Source organism: Myotis yumanensis, unplaced genomic scaffold (genome assembly GCF_028538775.1).
Source record: "Myotis yumanensis isolate MYYU_CA2020_CCGP unplaced genomic scaffold, mMyoYum1.0.hap1 SCAF_1, whole genome shotgun sequence".
Lineage (NCBI taxonomy): Eukaryota > Metazoa > Chordata > Mammalia > Chiroptera > Vespertilionidae > Myotis > Myotis yumanensis.
In genome coordinates this window covers 186,640,327-186,659,396 of record NW_027223752.1, presented here as the reverse complement: position 1 = coordinate 186,659,396, position 19,070 = coordinate 186,640,327, and the positions used below count along the sequence as shown (strand labels likewise).

The following is a 19,070-nucleotide window of genomic DNA, read 5'->3' as shown; positions in this document are numbered from 1 at the left end:
TGGCACATTAATATGCAGAACCATTTGTTTAAAAGACTATCTTTTCCCTCATTGAATGATCTTGGCACTTAACAGGCTCTTTTGCAGAGCAAAGGTTTTTAATTTTGATAAGATGCAACCTACCATTTTTTCCTTTTATAAATTGTGTTTTTTGATGTCAAGCCTAAAAAGTCTTTGCCTAGACCTTGATCTTGAAGATTTTCTCCTATAGTCTTTCTAAAAGTGTTACAGCATTACATTTTACATTTGAATTTATGATCTGGTTATGTCTTTTTATACTATAGGTCTCTATGGTCTTTTTGAATTGGGTTAGAGTTAGACCCTAGACAATTTATAACTCATTTTCACAAGGATCAGGAAATATGTGACACTAAGTCAATCTTCTGAAGTAGTAAAGAAATATTCTTATAATGAAGAACATATGCTTTAGCCATAATATATCCTAGCATGCCAGGTTCTGTTGGCATCTGACCATTATGAGCCTAAGAACCGAACAGTGTGTGTGTGTGTGTGTGTGTGTGTGTGTGTAGGTGGGGAAAAGAGCTCCCTTACCTACTTCACCTCCCACCCACCTAAGAGTTAGCATGAAGACTAGAAGATCCAAGTAAAAACTTCTTTCAGGACCAGTTTCTGGTTTGTTAACCTGCCAACGCCCCATCTGACATAACTTGGTCTTTTTAACTTCTTTCTCCTTCTCTAGTAGGACTGTGTTAACCAAATAAGGGGATTCTGTTACATATACTTTTCTTGTCTAAAACAATCTATGTATCCTTCTTTTGCCCACACTCATCTGATAATGTGACCCAAGAACCCGCAGTAGAGAAACGACACTGATGTGCTTTCTGCTCTCTGTGCTGGAAGAGGATTCCTGGAGGGGTCAGGAGATGACCATTTGATTAAGTTTGGTTTCATAAGACTCTGAGTTGTCTGGCTTGACGAGTTGAGATATTTGATTGGAGTACCTCGGCAAAGAATAAATTAATAGATCTATTTATTTAACTCTCTTCACTGCTTCAGTGTTACCTGAGAATTAAAACTGAGAAATGGTTCTTTCTCCTCTATCCTTCCAGGCACCATTAAAATAAACTTGTCCATTGCTTCCAGTCACATTAGAAAGTGTCACCCAAACTTTACCTACATTTCCTAGCAAGGACAAGTTCCGCTCTTTCCCTGAGCAACATCAGCACGGTACCTACCAGCTAATAGTACATTTTTCCTTCCCTTTTTAAGGAAAGATGGGCAGAAGGGAAAAAACACTCTACTTTTAGGATAGTTTTATCTTTGCATTCTGAGTTATACTTCTTTTTTATTCTGTGTAATACTCCATTGATGTTAATCTCCCATTAATATCTCACAGTAAAATACGTAGGATAATTGTTCCCACATCCCAAATGGTAAACTACATCTGGAACAATGTCACCTAATGAGTTCCTGACAAAAGGAGGGAAAGAGCCAGAATTGCATAAACCTTCTTGAAAGGATTCTGGCATGTAGCTGCAGTTTGGAAGACTCTCCTCCAAATGGTATCGTTTATCCAAATGATCTGCAAAGCTGTTACCCAGATGGTCAAATCCTCCCAGAGAGCCAATACTGCTAACCCTTTGTATATTCCTATCGTGTGTTCTTTTCTTCCAATAGATATCAAAGTTCGAGTGATTTCACTCTCTGACACCCAGTCTGTGGCAGGAGTGTGACTGCACAGTGTGAACTCCTCAACACAGAGTCAGAGGCTGGAAATCCCAGTCTGCTCTGCCTTTGTGACCTGCATCCTCGAGGCTTTTATCCTTCTTCGAGACAAAATGAACTGCATCGAAGGCTTGCGGTGGGTCCCACTGTTGACAGTTTGTTCCCCTGGAAGTCTTCTAGCTGCAAAAGCCCAAGAGAATACCTGGCCATTTAAAACTTACAATCTCATGGAAGCAAACAAAGGATTACTATAACCCACATTAGTTCAACACCTAAGACTCCAATTACTGTAACTGATTTGAAAAAGGGGGTCATGATAAAGTTGAGGTCATATAATTATTCCTAATTTTATCATCAACTTACAAACAGATGGTTCTTACAGTATAAGCTAATAAAGCTACAGAAGTCAAAGGATACAGCATACTGTTACCAATGATAACCCTAAAGACAAACTTTCTATTCTGTCAGGCAATGATAAAACTCCAATTTACAAATGGAAAAGTAAAGCCTATTGATCATCTTCATTTACAGCTTTCAAAACTTTGTAAGTGAGAAACCACTTATAATAACAACTGAAATGTCACAAAAGTTAAGAATATTTTCTGGGGCTGGAAAGAATTTGCTTGTTCAGAAGTAGGAGTTTGTAACCCCCAGGGTGATGGTGAGAGACATTGACTCTGGAGCCAGATTTCCAGGGCTTGGATGCCAGCTCTGCCACTGACTAGTTATGAGACCTTGGTTAAGTCTTCTCTGTGCCTCAGTTTCTTTATCAGTAAAATGGAAATAATAACAGTACCTATCTCATAGGATTTTTATGAAGGTTATCAATACATTGAAAGTGCTGATGGTACCTAGCATTTGGCGGCTTTTCAATAAATGTTAACTATATTCCACTGCAAGTGATGTTTGGGGTCTTCATTTTGTAATTTGTCAGAAAATGAGCTCTCTACCACAGCAATTTTTTATTCTGTTGGCAGAGCCAGCTGGAATAGAGCAGGAAAGATTAATGAGTCACACACTAGTGGTTAGGATTGTCCCAGTGTCTGTAAACAAACAGCATCCTTGATTTTTTTTTAACTTTCTGGGAATCGTAAGTTATTTTCCATGTGTGTCATGGGCAAATAAATGTGAAGCGCTTATATTATTTTGTAATTCATTTACAATTATAAGTGGTAATGCAAGGACTATGTGTTTTGTTTTGTTTTGTTCCTAAAATGTTTACAGGCTCTCAGCTATAAAACAAGAGATCTGCAACACAACCAGCTCATTATGCTGACAGTTAAAGTTTTGCTTTCACTGAACCCTAAGTTTGGGAAAGCACGATAGTTTGAGTGACCTGGTGTCACCCTAAGACTATATGACTTCCTTTAACCAGACAGGTAGGAATAATATTATTTAATCTATGCGGTCAATTTTGCTTCAAAATAATTTTCATGAACACTGGCAAGAAACAATAAATTAATAAAGGATTTCTGTAAAATATTACCATTTCCAAAAGAATATGATGGTTTCTAAGTAGAACCAATGGTGAGTGGTTTTTCCCCAATGCTTTTTTGATTTATAAAATCAATCACCTTCATTCAATTGACAGATGATTTGTAGGGATACTTTCAAACTGCTCAAAGGATTATTTTTCTCAGAAACAGATGGAATACACTGTCCTCACACCATTCATGGAGTAATCCCAGAAGGAAGTCCCTTCTACCAGTATTTGAATTTTATAATATCTTCTTAGAATTTCTATGCCAAGATCCTCCTCAGAATCCATTTATATCTTCAATAATATTAAAAAATATTCATATACATGGCAAATATAATAGCTAATCCAACAGTCATTTTTCCTCTTCCTAGCTAACAGAATCTAGTTTTATTCAGGACAGCTATGTTTTTAGCCCAAGGGTATATGTCATAGCTGGTCTAAGCCAATAATAACTATCTCATTTTCCTTTGTTGAGTATCTTTCCAGACTCCTTTGCACTTGCCTATGAGATGCAAGGGGAAATCTATTGAGTAGCAAGGGAAGGGTTTACATCCCTGATTATGAAAAACCTCATTTCTTCCCACTCTCCTCCTTTTCTACTTGGGATGCTGTTGTGAAAATATTGTACCTAGTATTATGGCAGCTATCATAGCACCATAAGACAGCAAACATGAGGACCCACAGCCAACATACTGAGAATAGCAGAGTAGGAGGGAAGAGCTAACTCCTTGATAACACCATTGAGAAACGATACCAAACTCCCGATATTGTGAGCCCCAAACTTCTTGTAATGTGAATCAATTAAGTCGTTATTGCTTTACTACTGTAGGTTAGTATAGCACCAAAATCCATTCTCTCTTCTTCCATTATAGCTGAGCAAACAGCTACTCAACTACACTATGATTAGCAGTCTCCCTTTCAAATAAATGTGGCCCTGTGAATAAGTTCTCTCCAATCAAATGTGAGTGAAGGCCCATATGATAATAGTATTATATATTATATCGGAAAAGGTCTCTATTTTCTAGAGATGCATACTGAAGTATTTAGGGATCAATTGCCTCAATGTCTAAAATTTACTTTTAAAAACTTCATTAATGGGGTGATGAAAAAGTTAGCAGTAGAGTGGCAATGATTACCCAACATCGTAAATATAATGAATGCTAGTGAATTGTACATTTAAAATGGTTAAAATAGCAAATTTTATTATATATATTTCACCACAAATAAAAAAGTAAACACATAATCAAAAAAGAAGTTCTACATCACACCATTAGGATATCTATTATCAAAGACAATAAAATCTAGAAATTAACAAGTGCTGGTGAGGATGTAGAGAAAGTAGAACCCTTGTGCTCTGTGGATGGGAATGTACAATGGTACAGTTGCTATGGAAAAAAAGTATGGTGTTTCCTCAAAAAATTAAACAAAGAGTTACCACATAATTCAGTAATGCTATTTCTGGATATACACCCATAACGATTGACAACAGAGACTCATAGAGATATTTGCACATCCATGTTCATAGCAGCATTTTTCACAATAGCCAAAAGCTGGAAGCAACCCAAGTGTCCATGGACAGAAGAATGGATAAACAAAATGTGGTATCTACATACAACTTAAAACAATAATAGCCCTGATCGGTGTGGCTCGGTTGAGCATTGTCCCAATCACCAAGAGGTTGCTGGTCTGATTTCTTATCAGGGCACATGCCCAAGTTGTGGGCTTGATCCCCAGAGGGGGTCATGTAGGAGGCAACTGATCGATGTTTCTCTCTACCTCTCTCTCTCCCTTCCTCTCTCTCTAAAATAAATAAATAAAAATAATAAACAAAAGAAAATGTCTTACAAAAATGTGGTTTGTGCCAAGAAAGTATCTTGATTCTTTCAAAGAGATGAAAAAACAAAACAGTCACCTGATTTTTCTGACTTGGAAGACAGACCACATTCCTATTGAACCTATCCTATATAATAAAAGGCTAATATGCAAATCGACTGAATGGTAGAACAACCGGTTGCTATGATGTGCACTGACCACCAGGGGGCAGATACTCAATGCAGGAGCTGCCCCCTGGTGGTCAGTGCACTGCCTCAGGGGGAGCATAGTAGTGGTGGCGGTAGCCTCTCCTGCCTCTGCAGCAGTGCTAAGGATGTCTGACTGCCAGCTTAGGACATCCCCCGAGGGCTCCTGGAATGCGGAGAGGGCGCAGGCTGGGCTGAGGAATTCCCCCTGAGTGCACGAATTTTCGTGCACTGGGCCTCTAGTCCTATATAATAAAAGGCTAATATGCAAATCGACTGAATGGCAGAACGACCAGACTCTATGATGCACACTGACCACCAGAGGGCAAACGTTCAATGCAGGAGCTGCCCCCTAGTGGTCAGTGTGCTCCCACAGGGGGAGCACCACTCAGCCAGAACCTGGGCTCACAGCTGGTGAGTGCAGTGGTGGTGGTTGGAGCCTCTCCCACCTCCACAGCAGTGCTAAGGACCCCTCAGGGGATGTCCGACTGCCAGCTTAGGCCCGCTCCCTGGCAGTCAGACATCCCCCAAGGGGTCCTGGACTGCGAGAGGGTGCAGGCCAGGCTGAGGAACCCCCCCCCCCCCCCCCCGCCCCACCACGACCAGAGCATGAATGTTGTGCACTGGGCCTCTAGTAATTTCATAAAAAGAATTGAAAAGGACCTGTATATTAGTATGAATTGGCTGTTCTTTGTTGTTTTTACCAAGGAGTTATAAGAAAGAGACTAGCCCAGGTCAGAATAGACTAATTTGCAAAGAGAGATGTAAAAGTAGAAGAGTTTAGAAATTTGGGGCTCTTAGCTTCTCCATCTCAAACAGCATGGGATTAGAGATGAGAAAAAGCATGTTGCCTTTCTTCCAAAGTCTGTGGTTTCAGAGGCCTCAATACAGCTGCCATTACATTGAGTGAGAAGCATGGAGGGCATGGAAGCAAAGAAACAGAGCAGGCTCCAGATCCATGTCTTGGAAAGAATTTTGGGAGAGATTGCTGGCATGTGACCTGTTTGCATGTTAAAAGATGAGAAGCCAGCTGAGTTTCTGAGGGAATTATATTAGCAAAGCCAATAAAACCTTGTGACTGCTGTACTCTCAGACTTCCAGTCTGCACGAATAGGCAGTCTGAAAAACCTGGATAGCCACCAAGGGAGGGCCCCCACTTCAGATTCAGCTAAAGAGGAAACTGAACAGAACAACCATTCCCCAAGGGCAAGTTCAAGGGGCAGACAGAAGCATGCACACAGGGCCCTCCTAAAGGGCAGAACCAGGGTCTAATCAGGGAACCTCCTCCTCTGCCAGGGCAGGTGGCCTTCCCGTTCCCTTAGGATCCCAGCATCGCTATGGGCCAGGAGCTGCTGTGTGCATGTCTTTCTCTTCTTTTCTGAATGAGAGTTTTAAATGTGGTTTTCTACTTCCTGCTCCACCATTGAATATGGAGTGTGCGTATAAGTATAGAAATAGAGATAATATCCTTTTTAGTTCACTGATTGCCAGACCATTAGGCCACATCCAAATCGGATGGAGAGGACTGTGCATTACCCAGAGACCATGGCTTTCAGGTGGTGCATTTACTGGATGGGCTTGTCTGTCTCCCTTGGGATGAAGTGTGTTTCATGTGTTGGAAAGAGGGTATTCACTGACTCCGGGTAGCCAGAAGGACTGACTGTGCAAGACTGTTACCAGTCTATGAAAATCCATTCTCCCCCTCTTCCACCGTGTTAGAAGTATAACAGTTAGCTTGGCTGGCATAGCTCAATGGCTGAGTATCTACAAATGAACCAGGAGGTTGCTGGTTTGATTCCTGGTCAGGGCCCATGCTTGGTTGTGGGCTCAATTCCCAATAGGGGGCATGCAGAGGCAGCCGATCAATGATTCTCTCTCATCATTGATGCTTCTATCTCTCTCTCCCTCTCCCTTCATCTCTGAAATCAATAAAAAAAATATTTAAAAAGAGAAAGAAGTATAATAGTTAGACATTTGGCTGCCCAGCCTCCTCTGCACTGTGAAGTAGCCATAAGTTCCTGCCAATGGAATGTGAGCGGAAGAGACTTGTGCCACTTCCTGACTTGGTACACATACCTCTCAAACACAGATTTCCTATGGGCTGCAATGCCAGTGACCAGAAGACAGAATCTGTGACCAGAAGAAAGAATCTGTGCTGAGCTCGGGCTGGCTGTGATGAACCCCTCCTCCTCCACTGATATGGGTCCCCCACGTGGACTGCTACATGAGGGAAAAAATAAACTGCATCTTTAAGCCACATAGTTGCTTAAACGTTTACTCTAGAGATTCCGATACTCTGTTAGCTACAGCCCAAACATCTGATCTGCTACCTCACATTAGTCCCTATAAAAATGGCAAAGTTGCTCTGTTCCCGAGCTACTTGAGAGGTAAAAGGATTTTAAAAAATTTTCAATTACAGTTGACATTTAATATTATTTTATGATAGTTTCAGGGGTACAGCATGCATAGTGGTTAGACATTTACATAATTTATGAAGTGATTACCCCCCCGCATAAGTCTAGAAACATCTGGCACCATACACAGTTACTACAATATTACGGACTACATTCCCTATCCTGTCCTTTACTATTTTGTAAATACCAACTTGTACTTCTTAATCCCTTCACCTTTTTCACCCAGTCGCCAACCCCTCTCCCATCTGGCAATCATCAGTCTGTTCTCTGAGTTTATAGGTGATAATAATTTACAGAATCAGATGATACCCAAAAGTGCCAAGTGATGAGGAGGTTTCTCCAAGCGCATGGAAGTATTAACCAGGAAATGGTTTCCTCACTTAGCAGTGACCAATCTTTGACATATAATTTCTACATATAATATTTATAAAGGTTTTATAACTATACAAACATAGCTTTCCCCCAAAGAGCTAGCTGTATTTTATAGATCTGAAATAAAATGAATACTCACAGCAATCCCTCCCCTACCCCCCCCCCCCAAAAAGCCCCCAAAAAACCCAAAAAAAACACAACTCACAGCATCCTGGAAGGTATATAAAAGCTGGGTAGTGGACTGATTTTATTTTATAGATGACAATGATGTGATTACTCCCAACATGCCTGATTCAGCAGTTCTAAAGAATCTTTTCTAGACCCTTTGCTGTATGCAATTATTTCATGTGATTTCCTATCCCTAAGGCAAAAAACAAATACATAAAAAAAACCTGCAAAGCAGTCAGACCAGGAGCTCACCGAAAATGAAACCCTTGTGCCTGGAAGTCCCTTGTCCTCAGCTTTGAAATCACATCACAGCGACCTTTTTTGGCCCACAGTCCCAGCAGTAAGTGCCAAAACAAACAATGACTCATCATGAGGCTTGCTGGCTGTCTCTTGCTAGACTCTGACACCAACACCTCAAGCCTGGTTCCAGGAACAGAAACAACCAAACCTGAAACCAAGTAGAGCAAACAAGAAATCCCCAATGGGCAGGTAAATCCACTAAGTTCAAGAGATGGGGATCTGAGAAGGAAATTCAGGCAGAGTCCTATGTGGCTATGAAATGCTAGGCTAATGCACATCAAACACCAAACACTGAACTTGGATCTCCTCATCCAACAAACTGGCAGCTGCTGAGTGGATGTGTTATACCAGAGGTGATGGCCCAAATAGTAATTTTTTTCTGTTATTGTGGGTTCATGAGCACATGTCCTGGATCCAGAGTCTCTGGTTTCAAATCCAGGCTGTGCCACTTAGTTGCTGGACGACGCTGTGCAAATTGCTTAACCTCTCCAAGCCTCAGCTTTCTCATCTATAACTCGGAGATCATCACAGTACCTACTTCATAGGGCTTCCATGATAATTAGGTGAATTAACACAAAAGGCTCTTTGACAAGCATATGGCACATGCTGAATAACTGGATGCCTATTATCATTCATTGTCTTTATAGTTTCAGATACACACTACTCAGTGTAAATCCCAACACAATACACCAACATGATTTTGTACATTGAGAGGTGAAATATTTCCTGATTAAGTGGAAAATTAAGCAGACGGCTTCTGGAAGACCTTCATTCTAAGCAGCTTTATTTTACTTCTTTCTTAAAATATTTTTATTGTTATTTAGAGAGAGAGGAAGGGAGAGGGAGAGAAATATTGATGCAAAAACAAAGCATCCAACGGCTGCCTCCTGCACACTCCTTACCGGGAATCAAACCAGCAATCTTCGGACGCCCAACTGAGCCACACCAGCCAGGGCTGACGCAGCTTTTCAGTAAAACATTTCATTTAAAAATCTGGACCTTCTCTCTTCAGTTTGCTGTAATCTACATTCACTGGGTAGAAGTTGGATTGATCATTGGGAACTAGTTTGTTCCAGGGTTCTGGGTTAGTTTTTCTGTCCCAGCAAACATCTGGATTGAATAATGCCAGGCGTAAGATATGCAGTGCTGCCCAGATCCTTCGGCTCCAAGAAATACAAAGAGGGGGTTGGAGCTTGGATGCTTCCTGGCCTGACCCAGGATCTGGCAGATGATGGTTGTGACTGAGGGCTCTGACCTGGAGGCAGAGAAAAACAAAACTGCAAGGCCCGGAAGCAGGTAGTCTGTTCAACGAGCATAAATGGCTGTCTTCATATCACTGATGCCCATCCCATTTGTGGTCCCGAAAAAGACTGCAGATTTATCCTAGCTTAACGGTGACGGCTTAGGAATTCAGTGAGGAACCCGGGTATGACCTTGTACAAAGACATTATGCTGATGACTTCTTTGGAAGGACAAACAAAATACAGGAAATACACCAGACCAGAGGTGCTTTGTGGGGCCCAGACTGGTGCTGAAGAAGGTCATATGTCACTGTATCCTCCCCATGCCCAGAAGAACTAATCAACACCTCAGACCCCGAACTCCCCCCAACACTCAGAACCATTACATTGCCGAAGTGAAAGCCCCGAAACCCGGCACTCCAGGCACTTGTAAATGTAGTTAACTGCCTTCCACACAGCCGGTGAAAGGTGACCTAAGGCAGTTCCCCATTTCCTACAGTTCCTACAAAACACCACCTGGAACAGACCTACTATGTGTCCATCTTCTCTATCTTCCTCCATCCCTTATCCCCACAGATGATGTCACTACGTGTTCATTTGAAGCACTCAGAAGGCTACAGGGTACAAATAAGGATGTGCCTGCAGAATTGGGAACAAAATTAGGAAATCAGTAAAGGAGGCTCTAGTTAAGCAGTAACAGCATGTAATGCATCTGAACGACTTCCAGGTCTGCTGCTAAGAGGGCTGGCACGTGTCGCAAGTCTCAGCAGGGACTGGTGTGAAACTGGACTTCTAAACAGCCCAGTGTGCTGGCCCACAGGTGGCTCCAAAGGCTCCAGGGTCTTTCCCAGGCCAAGGATGCATTGGCTCTGTTCCTGGGTTACCTCTTCCGGACACTGCCATCCCCATCCATGTTCTGAACACACTTCTCTCCCAGAGGAGTTCTCTGATTGGGATTTGTGACCCAGCCTGGTGTGCCCTGTTCTTCTTATCTCACCCTAATCCACAACTGACCAAGGCCAAACAATGCGGAGAGATCACAATGTTAGAGATCCTTAAAATGGTTGACGTGATGGGAGTAAGCTCCAGTAAAACATCACAGAACACATTCTGGAAATCAGCTACGGGTCCGTAGTATCCTCAATTTTATTTCCTAATGAGTCCAATGACAGATTTACAAAGATAAAGAGATGCTTCTAGGTTTCTTTGAGGCACAAAAAAGTTTGGCATCTTAATATGTGAAATCAAAATGTGTACTGTTCTGAGAGGCATCAGATAGACAATTGTGTGACCCTGAGCATTATACATAATGTTCAAAGAATGAAAGGAAAGAGTGGGTTGGGTCAAAATTACTTACTTTATCAAAAAACAGCTAAACCATAACCATAATTCAAAATTAGGTTGCAGAAGATAAAGTTATCTCAGAAGTACCATTTTCTCCTTTGATTTTAAAAAAACAAAACACACACACACACACACACACACACACAGAAAAACTAAAATCTATTTTTTTCCCTCCTCCAAAGACATTCATTTAGGCACACACAGTGCATTTCTGAAAAAGAGAAGTGTGTCCGGGGAGCTCTGCATTTCACCCTTTTCCTGTGAATGAATAGCCCATTTCTTTTAAATTGCACACAAGTTACTTGCAGCTTTCTCTAGTGTTCCAGAAAACTACCTAACTAATTGTCTTCATTATTATGTTTTTCCTTATTTATATACCCAATAAAAAAAACCGTGCGTATATTCACTCAACAAGTATGGACCAAGTGCCTTCCCTGGTCAGGTATTGTACTGGGTAGGGGGGAAGGTACAGTTATAAAGAGACAAGGATTCTGCCCTCAGGTGCCTAGAGGAAGAGACAGACACAATGAAATAATTACTAATATCAATGTAATAACCTTCACAATACAAGCAAGCTCTATCCAGGCCAAAGCAAGGTTTGCATAACCCCACCTGAGGAAGCTGAGAAGAGATTTCTAGAGGAGGTGCCATTTAACACAGTCTTGAAGGAATTCACCAGACAAAGGCAAAAGGGCATTCTGGGCAGAGGGACAGCTTGAACAAAACCATGGAAACACGATTGGATGGTGAACCTGTTTACCAGTGAAGAGGATTTCAGTATGGCAGTGGTACTGGGGGAGCAGAAAGCCAGGCAACATCCCTGGAGACACTTGTATCCTGTACCAAAGAATAGGGACATACTAAAACAGATGAACTCAAGAAATATGTATGGGGGTGCGAGGTGAAAGTAGAAAGAATTCTTGATACATTTCATTCTTTTTTTTTTTTTTTTTTTGCCTTCTGCCCTCCTCCCCAGCCCCCTCCCTCTTAATCAGATACATTTCATTCTTGAAAACATAGCTGAGGTGGTGCTTGCAGTATGCACCTATCAAGGAATAGAAACCCTTCCATTTATTTGGATGAGGGATTTTTGTATTTGGAGTAATGTCAGTTTGGTAATGGAGAAAAATGATTACATTGATAGGTTACATGGATTTTGTTTTAAAAGAGGGGTATGTCTGCCAAAACCGGTTTGGCTCAGTGGATAGAGCGTCGGCCTGCGGACTGAAAGGCCCCAGGTTCGATTCCGGTCAAGGGCATGTACCTGGGTTGCGGGCACATCCCCAGTAGGGGATGTGCAGGAGGCAGCTGGTCAATGTTTCTCTCTCATCGATGTTTCTGACTCTCTATCTCTCTCTCCCTTCCTCTCTGTAAAAAATCAATAAAATATATTTTAAAAAAAATAAAAAAAAATAAAAGAGGGGTATGTCAATGAAAGTACATTCTGGGGATCCAATCAATACTGAAATTGGGTAATAAAACCAGAAGGGGCTGTATTATTTCCAAATTCTACGACAGTGACTTTTCTTCGGTTAAAGAGGCCACAAACCAAAAAACGCAATTAAAGATGGAGAGAGAGAAAATGAGACTGAAGATTTACAGGAGATAGAGTCATGAAAACCCAATGATAATCAGGATAAAGAAAGAGATTAGCAGGGCTCTTCAATGAGAGGATAACTTTCTATTCTTGGTTTTTTTATTGTTTAACAAACATAAAGAGATATTCATCCAGTCCTTTTTCTTGGGCAGTAAAATGCTTAACAGCTTCCGATTATGGTTACAAAATGGTACCCATGGCTGTGGGTGGGCATCAGTCTTTTCATGGCCCCATAAAAGAAGCCCCTAAACTCTGCTACAAGAAAGCCATGCGTTCACTTTAACCTCATCCCATTCCTTCCTGCTAGGACCTGAGTGGGTCAGGTAGCTGGGGCTCCAGCCATTGCACCCTGGGCTTTAAAACCACCTTTGCTCAAGGTCCAGTAGAGCAGGTGGTGGAAAAAAGCTGCAGAGCCCATTACTTAGACAAATGAAAGAACTTTTACAGGAAAGTGCAGGAATGCATTTGGAGTTGGGGCTGAGAAGACAAGGGCAACTACATTTTAATCCAAAGAAAGCATAAAAATAAGTAGAGCAAAGTTCTGTCAATCAAAGCTGGATCCTATATGATAAATTGGCCTGCTACTTATTTGGAGTGGGCAAAGGTATTATTGAGCCTTTGTAATCAATCTGTCTGGAAAGTATTTCCTAGGGAAATAACAATACCAGTAACAACAATAACAATGATGAACTATTGGCAGCAGTTAATATACTATGTGCCTGATAGCCAAGTACTTTACATGAATTCTCTTAGTAAGTCCTTACAACAACTCTATGAGATAAAGACTATTATTATTGCCAATTTATAAATGAGAATACAAAGGCTTACAGAAGTTTAATAATCTTGCTCAGAGTCACACAGCTAGTAAGTAGTTGAGTCCAAGCTCTTGCCCACTACATTGTACTAAACTATTATTATCCTTTATTGCACTCACTACTTACCAAAAACCCCAATTAATTATAATGGATGGATGATGTTCTAATTAATTAAATATAGGTGGCTTTGTTCCTAATTCTTACAAATAATCTTTCTAAAATCAGTAAAGACAATATACTCGACATAATTATCCCTTTCACTGATGACAGGGGTCTTCTGTTGAGAATCATGATTTTGTCTCCCCTGGGATGTCCTAGTCTCCCACACAGAATTCTTTTAAAAAATATATTTTATTGATTTTTTTAAGAGAGAGAGGAAGGGAGAGGGATAGAGAGATATAAACACTGATGGGAGAGAAACATCATTGATTAGCTGCCTCCTGCACACCCCTGACAGGGGATCGAGCCCGCAACCCAGGCATGTGCCCTGACCGGGAATTGAACCGGTAGCCTCTTAGTTCCTGGCTCAATGCTCAGCCACTGAGCTACACTGGCTGGGCATCCCCACAGATTCCTATCCATCTTTCTGAAACAATTCCATTGCCAGCTAACCCAGGAAGGGTTTTCCTTTATGTTTTGTAGCTTCAACACATGGTTATCTAGCTGCTGGCTCCCTCCTCAGTGTGGGACAGTCACAGGCCTGTAGCTGCTCCCTTCTCCAACATCCTCCTTCCACTGCCCTAACGGCTGAGTCAGGAGTGTATTTAGCTCCATGATGGAGGAACCTGCTTCTCTGGTGGAACATCTATCTCATCAGGGTTGGAGACAGGAGAACTGACTCGGTTCTAGTCTGTCCCCATGCATTCCAGTTCATACTTGTGAGCTCTACTGTGTGCGTGTGGATCCAGTTTTCCTTTGGTCACCCTTCACACCCTCTTTGCTCTATCATTCCCTTCCCAAATGTCTGTCCACTGGAGTTCAAGCTCCAGCATAAAAGTGAGACAACAGCTTTGCACAGACACTTTAATAGTCTACAACTACATAAGTTCAAATCCCTTAATCAATCACACACACACACACACACACACACACACACACACACACACCCATTTGTGGTTCCACTTCTCTCTTTGAACCCTGAGTGACAGATATGAATAGGTGAAAACTTGAATCCAATATGAAAACACTGCTTTGGGATGGTAAAATCTCATTCTGATGATTTATTCATACCTAGAAACCAGGTTTGAGGAAGAAAAACAAAGGGTAAGTAGGGAGTGAAAGGGGTCACTGGAGCAGAAAAATAAAAGTAATTTGTGATAATGTAACATATGTCTACTTCATGCCAGGCACTGGAAATATAAAGATCAATAATAAGCCTAGGCCTTCTAATCTAAGGGGGAGGAAGGACTCCAAAAAGCAACTATAATAGAGTAAGTGCTATATAATTGGCATGAATAAAGTACTATGGGAAAACAGAGGAGGAAGTCATTAATTTTGTCTGAGGGGATTGGGGAAGGCTCTGCAGATGAGGTAACATTGACGCTGGGCCATGAAGGAGGAACAGGAAATTCACCAGTGCAGGCATTCTCAAACTTTAGCAGGCATACATCACCCGGAGGGCTTATTAAAACACAGATCGCTGGGCCTTATCTCTGTGTTTCTGATTCAGTCGGCCTGAGAATTTGTATTCCTAACAAGTTTCCAGGTGATGTTGATGCTACTGGCCTGGGGACCACACTCTGAGAACCACAGCTCTAGTGAAGAAAAGAGAGGCTGGAGGTGGTCAATGTCCTAGACACAGCAGCGCCAAAGCGAGAGAGGCATAAAAAATCATTTACAGCCCTAACCCGTTTGGCTCAGTGGACAGAGTGTTGGCCTACCGACTGAAGGGTCCTGGGTTCGGTTCTGGTCAAGGGCGTGTGCCTTGGTTGCGGGCACATCCCCAGTGGGGGGTATGTAGGGGGCAGCTGATCGATGTTTCTCTCTCATTGATGTTTCTAGCTCTCTATCCCTCTCCCTTCCTCTCTGTAAGGAATCAATAAAATATATTTTTTAAAAAAATCATTTACAACTTTTCTTTTTCCCTTCCCACAGCCCTCCCTCTTGTTCCACTTTCTCTCTTACTACTTCTACTTCCTTTGCCCTCTTTGCTCACCATCTTGAATGAATCAAGTTTTATGGTGTCTTGGATGGAGGTACCAAAGTGGTAATGTTCAGGAGGAAGGGGACAACCTAGGGCTGGAGTTCAGGAAAACAGTGAGGCTGGATATATTGATGTGGGAGTCTAGGCAAACTGGTGGTAGTGGGAGCCATGGACATGCAGGGGAGACCTCACTTAAGGAGACTGTGCAAAGGGAGGAGATGAGCAAGTAGGAGGGAAAGGGAAGAGAGCAGAACAGAAGAGAGCTCAGCAGGACAGAGGATGAGGAGCACCAGGAGTAGGAGGATAAAGGGAATGCTGCAAAAGAAAACGAGTGGGAATAATCAGCCAGACAGGAAAAGAACAAGAGAGTCTCATTATGGAGACCAGGAAAGGGTTTGAGAAAAACAGAATGGTCAACCATCTCAAAGGCTGCAGGAAGGTCAAGTTGGGGGCTGAAGAGAGGCTGAGGAATTTTCCAATTAGTAGATCAGTGGTGGCCTTTATAGAGCCATTTCAGTGGAGTTGTGGAGAGACCTCACTGCAGCGATGTAGAATGAAAAGGTGGTGAGGACGTAGATAAAGTGAATGTAGACCACTTTCAAGTAGGTTGGCTAAGAAAGAAAGGAAATATATGCAGTCATAAGTAAAGAGAAATCTAGATAAAGATTTAAGAGAGAAGTGTTGTTTTTTTTTCAAATGGAGATTCGAGCATACATTATAGTCAATGGGAAAGAGGTGAAAGGGTGAAAACACGGGTAGAGGGAGGGAGTACACAGTGGTTCCAGATTCTGCAGGAGGCAGGGGAACTGGCTCCAAAGTGGAGTGAGGGTTATCCACCACAGGAGGGAAGAAGCAAAGTCAAGAGAGTGAGTCTCAGTCAGTTCATTCCTGATAATCTCCATTTCTTCTGTGAAAGGAAGCAAGGGCAAAGAGAGAGACAGAGACAGAGACAGAGACAGAGACATAGAGATAGAGATAGAGATAGAGAGATAGAGAGATAGAGATAGAGAGAGATAGAGATAGAGATAGAGATAGAGATAGAGATAGAGGTAGAGATAGAGGTAGAGAGATGAGAGGGCATATTTAGGGGGCAAGGGAGGGAGGTTGAAAAAGTGGTCATGGAGGCTAATAGAGGAAAAAATATTGTCATGAAAGCCAAGAAAAGGAAAAGTTTCAAGATGAAAGAGATGGTCAACAACATAAAGTGCTCTGAGAACTTAACAAAGACCAGAAATGAGATGAGATCATTGCATCTGGCAATTCAGAGGTCATTATCTTTGTTGGTATGAACAATGGTTTTCATAAAGTCCTGGGTGAGAAGCAAGAGTTCAATTGGGTTGAGAAGGAATGGGAGGTACAATTTCAAGAGCTTTGGCTGTAAACAGATAGATGGAGCAATAGTTCGAAGGAGTGAGGAAGAAAGAAAGATTTTTTTGGTTAGAAACGACAACAAAATTGAGCATAATGATTTTGTACCAGCTGATGATAAGAAGCCAGTGGAGTAAGGACTTATATGCAAGTATATAAGCATAACCAATGGACACAGACAACAGGGGGGTGAGGGCATGAGTGGGGGGGTTGGAGGGTAATGTGGGGGTAAGGACACATATGTAATAACTTAATAAAAATTTAAAAAATAAAAAAGTATGGAATTTAAAAGAGTATGAATAAAGCAACAACATGTTTGTTTATCAAGTCAGCAAAAATATTTACTAAAAGTGACATAATTCAGTGCAAGTCATAATGCATATTGATATAATCTTCCTGGATTTGTCAAATATGTAGGAAGGTGTAGCCTAGGCTATAAATTGGTGGTCTTAAAATTTTTCATTATAATCAAAAAAGGAAGGAAGAAAAAAAATCAGCATTCTCTTCATGAATTTAGGGGGGAAAGGCAAATGTAAAGAAACAAAGAGGGAAGAAATAAGCAAGTTAAAAGTAACAATCAATGAATTTAAAAAAGGGAAATTAACATAAAGAAATTTAAGAGCTGGTTTTCAAACCACCTCTACTACAGAAAATTTGACAATTCAAATATTTTAAAAATAAAAATACTGTTAGAAAATATCTAATTGGTGTATGTATATACATATGTGTGTGTACATAAAGAGAGATACACACATAAAACAATATACTGGTATATGACTATTTATATATACACACATATCTAACTAAAACAAAAAGTAGATACTTGTTGGGAGAAGTAAGAATTTGGCAGATGAGGAAAAGCAGGAGATATAAATTTTAATAAATAGCTTTTATAATTTTTGATATTTGAGTCATAGGAATTCAAAAATAATCCAAAAGAAAGTTCTAGAAAATAAGAGATGAAAAAAAATCACAATATTATAAGCAATTGAATGTTAATACATTTGAAAAGCAATACACAGATTTAATGCAATCCCTATCAAAATCCTAATGTCATTTCGGTTTTTTATGGAACCACAAAAGACACTGAATAGCCAAAGCAATCATGAGAAAAAAGAACAAAAGCAGAGGTATCACATTATCTGACTTCAAATTATACTACAGAGCTACTATAATCAAAACAGTATGGTTTTGGCAGAAAAACAGATACACAGACCAATGGAACATAACGGAGAGCCCAGAAATAAAATCACATGTATATGGGCAAATAATCTTGTTGTTGTTAATCTTCACCTGAGGATATTTTTCCCATAGCTTTTTATAGAGAGTGGAAGGGAGGGAGGGAGAGTGAGGGAAAGAGAAACATCGATGTGAGAGAGACACATCCATTGGTTGCCTCCTGCACAACCCTTGATGGTGCAGGGAATGGAACTAAGGGCAAATAATTTTTGACAAAGGAGCCAAAACACACAATGAAGAAAAGAAAGCCTCTTCAATAAATGATACTGAGAAAATTGGAAAGCCACACACAAATGAATGAAACTAGATTACAGTTTGTCCCCACATACAAAAATTAATTCAAAATGGATCAGACCTATATATAAGATCTGACAAAATAAATCACATAGAAAAAAAAATAGGCACTAAACTTATGGACTTTGGTCTTAGAGAACATTTTATGAATTTGATCCCAAAGGCAAGGGAAGTAAAGGCAAAAATAAACGAATGGGACTATAGCAAACTAAAAAGCTCTGCACAGCAAAAGAAACTGACAACAAAACAAAAAGGCAACCAACCAAATAGGAGATGATATTCACAAACAACAGCTCTGACAAGGGGTTAATACCCAAAATATATAATGAACTTACACAACTCAACACTAAACAAGCTATCCAATTAAAAAACGAGCAGAGGACCTGAACAGACACCTCTCCCAAGAAGACATACAAATGGCCAACGGATATATGAAAAGATGTTCAGTGTAACTAGCTATCAGGGAAATGCAAATCAAAACTACAACGAGGCCCTGCTGGTGTGATTCAGTGGTTGAGCATCAACCCAGGAACCAGGAGGTCCCTGGTTTGATTTCCAGGTTGTGGGCTCAGTCCCCCATAGAGGGGCGTG

At 41.0% G+C, this 19,070-nt stretch overlaps 1 protein-coding gene and 1 pseudogene across 3 annotated transcripts in view; both read right to left on the bottom strand.

Annotated features, from left to right (window-relative positions):
- Positions 1-19,070, bottom strand: part of TMEM150C (transmembrane protein 150C) — a 101,985-nt gene that overhangs the window by 51,904 nt on the left and 31,011 nt on the right. Inside the window, exon 1 of one of the 3 annotated variants that reach the window (XM_070409330.1) lies at positions 8,391-8,396. The exons of the other annotated variants lie outside the window; for them this stretch is intronic. The gene's annotated coding sequence lies outside the window, so the exon portion shown is untranslated. Of the gene's footprint in view, positions 1-8,390; positions 8,397-19,070 lie in introns of those variants that run through there. 3 annotated transcript variants of the gene reach the window in all.
- LOC138993097 (cytochrome c oxidase subunit NDUFA4 pseudogene) lies at positions 9,424-10,592 on the bottom strand (annotated as a pseudogene).